This window comes from Strix uralensis, chromosome 39 (assembly GCF_047716275.1).
Source record: "Strix uralensis isolate ZFMK-TIS-50842 chromosome 39, bStrUra1, whole genome shotgun sequence".
NCBI lineage: Eukaryota > Metazoa > Chordata > Aves > Strigiformes > Strigidae > Strix > Strix uralensis.
The window spans coordinates 896,658-902,776 of record NC_134010.1 but is presented as its reverse complement, the minus strand read 5'-3'; the positions used below and the strand labels follow the sequence as shown (position 1 = coordinate 902,776).

General features: G+C 43.5%; 1 pseudogene; it reads left to right on the top strand.

Moving 5' to 3' along the window:
- The first annotated feature begins 4,835 nt into the window (after positions 1 to 4,835).
- Positions 4,836 to 5,760, top strand: LOC141937281 (olfactory receptor 4S2-like; annotated as a pseudogene).
- The last annotated feature ends 359 nt before the right edge of the window (positions 5,761 to 6,119 follow it).

Sequence of the window (6,119 nt, the reverse complement as noted above, 5' to 3'; positions counted from 1 at the left end):
CTGTGTGCATGAGCTGCCACCACCATGGTGTCCAGACCCACCTGTCACGGTCAGTGGAGTGAAAATGGAGAAAACACCTTTCTCCTTTCCTGGTAGTAAGCACATCCTTCTAGGAAACTGTTTTGCAACAGGAGATACCAGCAACTCTTGATTTGGGCTGGTGAATTAAGTCCCTTCTGCTAGTCCGTTTGGACAGGGAGACAAAAGGAGATGACTATGATGCTAGCCAAATTGCTGCCATGTGAGTCAGTGGATACAGAAACTGGCAGATCTGGCCCAAACAGCTTAGCAGGCTAGATACCTGCTGGTTCACCTTTAGCTGCTTCTGTCATTTGCTGTTCCTCTTCCTTTCCCAAAGACTGTAAGACTGTTTTTACTTTCTTACCCAATACTCTGTTTCCTATAGTGACTACTGCGACCGCTTGTGAATCTGGCCAGGACTCCAGGCTACAGGGTGAATGATATTTAAGTTAGAAGACTATTTTCACTTAGAGCAGTATTTAACATCCTCATTAATTTGGGGGTTTTCATTTCCACTGCATGGATCGCTGGCATTCTGCGTCGGGAGATGCCTACATTGCCTTGCTTGTTATTTGGCCATTCTAAATTTCAAGAAATGTCAGTGAACCAAAGTAATGGGTTGTGGATGAAACAATTGACACCCGTAAGTCAGAAGCTAAAAATACTCAGTAGACTTCAGAGCAGTGATGAGTTGAGCTGATGCATGAAATAGCATCTCCATTTGCTTTATTCTGTTTGATTTCATAGATTCAACTTTGGCTGCAGAAGCTTTAAGTTAAGAAAGACGAGGCTCTTCTTGACAGCAAGATTGCACAGAATCATAGGATGGTTTGGGTTGGAAGTGACCTTTAAAGATTATCTAGTCCAACCCTCCCTGTCATAGGTAGGGGCATCTTTCACTAGATCAGTTTGCTCAAAGCCCCATCCAACCTGGCCTTGAATACTCTGGGCAACCTGTTGCAGTGTCTCACCACCCTCATCATAAACAATGTCTTCCTCGTGTCCAATCTAAATCTACTCTCTTCCAGTTTAAAACTGTTGCTCCTTGTCCTATCACTACAGGCCCTGTTGAAAAACCTTTCTCTGTCTTTCTTATGTAATTTTGAAAGGCCACAAGAAGGTCTTGAGGGGGCTTCTCTTCTTCAGGCTGAAGCCTCTCAACCTTTCTCCATAGGAGAGCTGTTCCAGCCCTCTGATCTTTTTCATGGCCCTCCTGTGGACCCGCTCTAACAGGTCCGTATCTGTCTTGTACTGAGGACCCCAGAGCTGGATGCAGTATTCCAGGTGGGGACTCACCAGAGTGGAGTAGAAGGGGAGAATCACCTCCCTTGACCTGCTGGCCATGCTTCTTTTGATGAACCCCAGGATATGACTGGCTTTCTGGGCTGCAAGCGCACATTGCCGGCTCATGTTCAATTTTTCATCCACCAGTATCCCCAAGTCCTTGTCTGCAGGGCTGCTCTCAATCCCTTCATCCTCCGATCTGTACTGATAGTGGGGGTTGCCTCAACCCATGTGCAGGAACTTGCACTTGGCCTTGCTGAACTTCATGAGGTTCTCATGGGCCCACTCCTTACACCTGTCAAGGTCCTTCTGGATGGCACATCCCTTCCTCAGGTGTATCAACTGCACCACTCAGCTGGGTGTCATCTGCAAACCTGCTGAGGGTGCACTCGATCCCACTGTCTATATAAATGATGAAGATATTAAATAGTATTGGTCCCAGCATGGACCCTTGAGGGACACCACTTGTTGCTGGTTTCCATTTGGACATTGAGCCATTGACTGCAACTCTTTGACGCAGCCTTTGTCTGCCCTAAGCAATTTTGTTCAACATCTAAACGTCTATTTCAGACCTAATCCCATCCTAAAATCAGGTCTGAGGTAGATCAGGTGAATCAAATTCTGGAGAGTTGTATTTCTTTCCATAGGAAAGCCTAGAGTGACGAAGACTCACCTCAGCTGACTTCCACAGCATAAAATAGCTGACTTCCTCCCTCGGTTCTCCCATTTGTAAAAGCAGGATGTTTTTTACTCATTCTGTAATTTGCTGACCTTTGCTAAAACGTGCAAGTTCTTACAAGAGGCTTTATTCATTGGGTTGCCAGTGATGAAATTTCATGCAAGAGAGGACTTGAAGGGCCATCAAGAGGTAACGCAGGGCATCTCCTGTCTTTGTGAAAGCTCAGTCATAAGCACCACGGATAGAAGTGTGCCTGACTTGCCCTTTACAAGACTATTGTGACAGGTAACTGCCAGCCCCAGAGCATGGCACCGCTCTCCTTACTAATAGAAATCTCTCTGACTTTTTTAAAAAGATTTGTGGTTTATGTGTTTTGTTTTTGGGATACACAAAGATTTAAATGTATTGTTTTATTACTCACAATGCTATAAAGCCAAAGCCGTGGATCTAATGGGCCTCCACTCTTGGGAAAACCCTAAATCATGGCTTACTGGAAGACTCTGGAAAGGGTTAACTGGACTAGGTCATTGCAAATGCTTGTCCAGTTTAATATTCAGCTAATCCATTGGCTGTTATTTCTACTGGAGAAATCCTGAAATACCTTCAGAATATCATCATCACTGACTGATGGCTATTTCTTTAATATATGTTTGCTCAAACTTTTCAGTCAGGAGAGAGTTATTTTCTCCTCCTTTGCCCCTTCCTTTCATGCCTTCCCTTCAGTAAGCCTCCACACCTCCCTCCTCCAGCCCCAAGAGCCCTTGCGGTGGGAGATTTCCTTGGAGAGGGTTAAAGAGTGCTACCAAAGCAGTTTTCTTCTCAGTCTTCTTTCTGCTGCTGGGTTGTGAATGCATCCTTCCGTGCACCCAGGCCAGGCCACACTACCCAGACAGCCCACCAAAGCAGTTCTCACACAGGCAGAAAATACCAAGATACACTTGTGATGCAAGAAATGAAATTAGACGGGATTATATAGTAAAAGGCACCTCCTAAGCAAGTGTTGGAAGATTTCCAGAAGGTATTCTATGTTCTTTAAAGAGTCTGTGCTCTAACATATTCCTACCAGGGAAGACAGGTGTTGGGGAGATAAAATCATACAGCTCTTACAGAAAAATTTAGATCTCCAAACACAGAGGAGGTAAGTTTCCCAGGTTCTCGAGATCCTTTCTTATTTCATTTCTTTTCTTTTCTTGTTTCCTTTCCTCTTTTCCTGATTTACTTTCCTCTTTTGTTTCCCTTCTTGGACAAGTGTGAAAATACAAAAAGAAATTTTCACTGAAGTTATCAATTGTCTATGGCTATCTTTGGTTGGAAGCATGCAGAGCTAGTTCTGTAGCCCCAGATTAGGGTATTTTGTTGTTTTGTTTCCCATAAACCACCTGAGATTTTAGGGAAGCATTCCTCCTTAGGAGCAAGGAGATGGTGCAATTACCCATCCTTTTTGAAAGTTAACCTTCCACACTGTATTTATTTTATTTTGCAATTGATTGCATTATATCGCATACCTATAGTCTCTCCCTGAAAAGATACTTTTAGAAGTATTCCTCTGTGGGAATCTTCCCCTGAATTAGTCATTCTAGTCATTCTCTTGGAGTCAACAGAAAGAAAGAGGCATCTCCAGAAGGTAATTCATCACATCTTAGACACCTTAAGTACACACCTTAGGCTGGTCATGAGTTGCCCTGCAAAGGCAGAAAAAAGAGTGCACGACTGGCTCAGATATAGGTGCCTACATGACGTAAGGCAATGAGATGGAATGAGGCAGGTGAATATACTGTAAAATGCAGTTTGGTGATGGTGACGGGGGCCTTACCAAGAGGGACACACAGTAGAGCTGTCTTGTGGTGAGTGGGTCATATCTTTACAATCTTTTTAAAAGTATACACCTTGTTTCCCATTTCCATCAGGAGTTTCCCATCTGCCGTTATTCAGGAATATAGTTTTCCTTGATCATTTATCTCTTGGTCACTCCTTTCTGAACCACTGATTGCCTAAACATGACACCGAGACTGGAGGGGTTTGCTTCCAGTTCTGCCCTGGCCTAGATGGAGCCCAGCTGTTTCTCTTCCTCTGACTACTGCCCAGCCATAAATATGCACACATTTTGTCCTTTGTTTTCTGTAGAAAACTATGTCAGTGCTAAGTGAAAAGAGGAGGGATGGAGAGGATCACAGCTTGGTAAGACTAGGTAGAAATCGATGTCACATTGTTCTTACTGATCTTTTCTTCTTGGAGATATATCAGAAAAGGAATTATCCATGTAAATTTTACTCCCCTTCTTGAATACCTTTTACCTACTGTTAGTACAACTGTAAGCACAGGAAAAGTCCCTAACTTTCCCATCTTCCTCTCTAGGCTTTACTTTGTGGCTTTGAGAGCAATTTTGGGTTTTCTCCATTTCCGTGTTTCCTGTGGATGTTTGACCAGTTTTTGCTTGCACAAGAGATTTTGCCGTAAATTTAAATAGGCACTAGATAATTTGAATTAACTGAATCATTCCACAGAAGTGCTCAGATGACCTTCACAAACAGGGAGAACTGCTTGTGTTTTTATTGGGCAGGACTTGCCACGGTCATTTTAACAGCAGTTGCCTGGGAATGTTTTGATACTAGGATGAATCCCATACAGATAGTTTGTTTCTAAGAGGTGCCTATTTTTGGTGAAACTCTAAAGTAAAAACCAGCAAAAAAACCACTTCATAAACTTAATACTAATCCTGTCTATTTCTTAGTGTGCATGCACTTCTGATAAAGAATTCATTTTTAAGAATGAAAAAACCTGATGAATCATTTGTCTTTATTTTTCCATGTGCCTAGGCTGTGCATTGCATATCGCCACCCAACTGAGTAACATGGAGAATGCAAGCAGTGTGAAGGAATTCATTCTTCTGGGCCTCTCAGAGAACCAAGGAGCACAGAAAATACATTTTGTGATGTTTCTGTTCTTCTATATGATTACTGTGGCAGGGAATCTGCTCATTGTTATCACTGTAATTAGCAGTCAGTGTCTGAACTCCCCCATGTATTTCTTCCTCTGCTACCTGGCCTTTCTAGATATCTGTTACTCTTCCATCACAGCTCCCAAAATGATTGCTGACTTCCTTGCTGAAAATAAAACCATCTCCTTTGTGGGTTGCATAGCACAGCTGTTTGGGGTGCATTTCTTTGTCTGCACAGAGTTCTTCATCCTCACAGTGATGGCCTACGATCGCTACGTGGCCATCTGCAGACTTCTCCACTACACTACCCTCATGATCAGGCGCGTGTGTGACCAGATGGTGATTGGCTCGTGGGTAGGAGGCTTTGTGCGCTCCATAGTGCAAACTCTTCTAACCTCTCAGCTCCCTTTCTGTGGCCCTAACAAAACTGACCACTACTTCTGTGACGTCCGCCCTCTACTACAACTGGCCTGTACCGACACCTACACTGTGGGCATCATTGTTGTTGCCAACAGTGGAATGATAACTCTGAGCTGTTTCTTCATCCTGGTCATGTCCTCCATTGTCATCCTGGTTTCCTTGAAGTCAAATAGCTGAAGGGTGGCACAAGGCCCTCTCCACCTGTGGGTCCCACATCACTGTGGTGATTCTGTGCTTTGCACATTCATCTACATACGCCCATCTAAATGTGTTGGAGGACAAGAGCGCGGCAGTGTTTTACACTGTCATCATACCCATGCTGAACCCACTCATCTACACGCTAAGAAATAAGGAGGTGAAGAGTGCCGTGAGAAAACTGTGGAGTAGAAAAGTGGGAAGTGAAAACGGGAAGGTGTAGAACTATGGTAACATTTCCAAAGGATCGGAGAAAATGAAGCATCTTTCACTATAATTTATTTTGTGAAAATTCCCCAAGAACTGCCTTTCAAAGAACAGCTTGTTAGCTCCTGTTGTAATTAGGAAGACACCAAAGATTCATCTTTTGATTTGAAAGACATTGTGAGCTCTGTGACAAACAGGCATTCTCTCTCTATTCTCTTGTCAGCTAGCGCAGGCCCAGGCCTGGGGCTCCTGAACACTAACGGAAACATCAGTGTTTAAATAAATACTATTAAAATGCTGGAAATTTTGTCCAGGTAGAGCATCCCATTACTCAGATATAAACATTCAGATGAACTCCATCTGCTCTGTAACCCA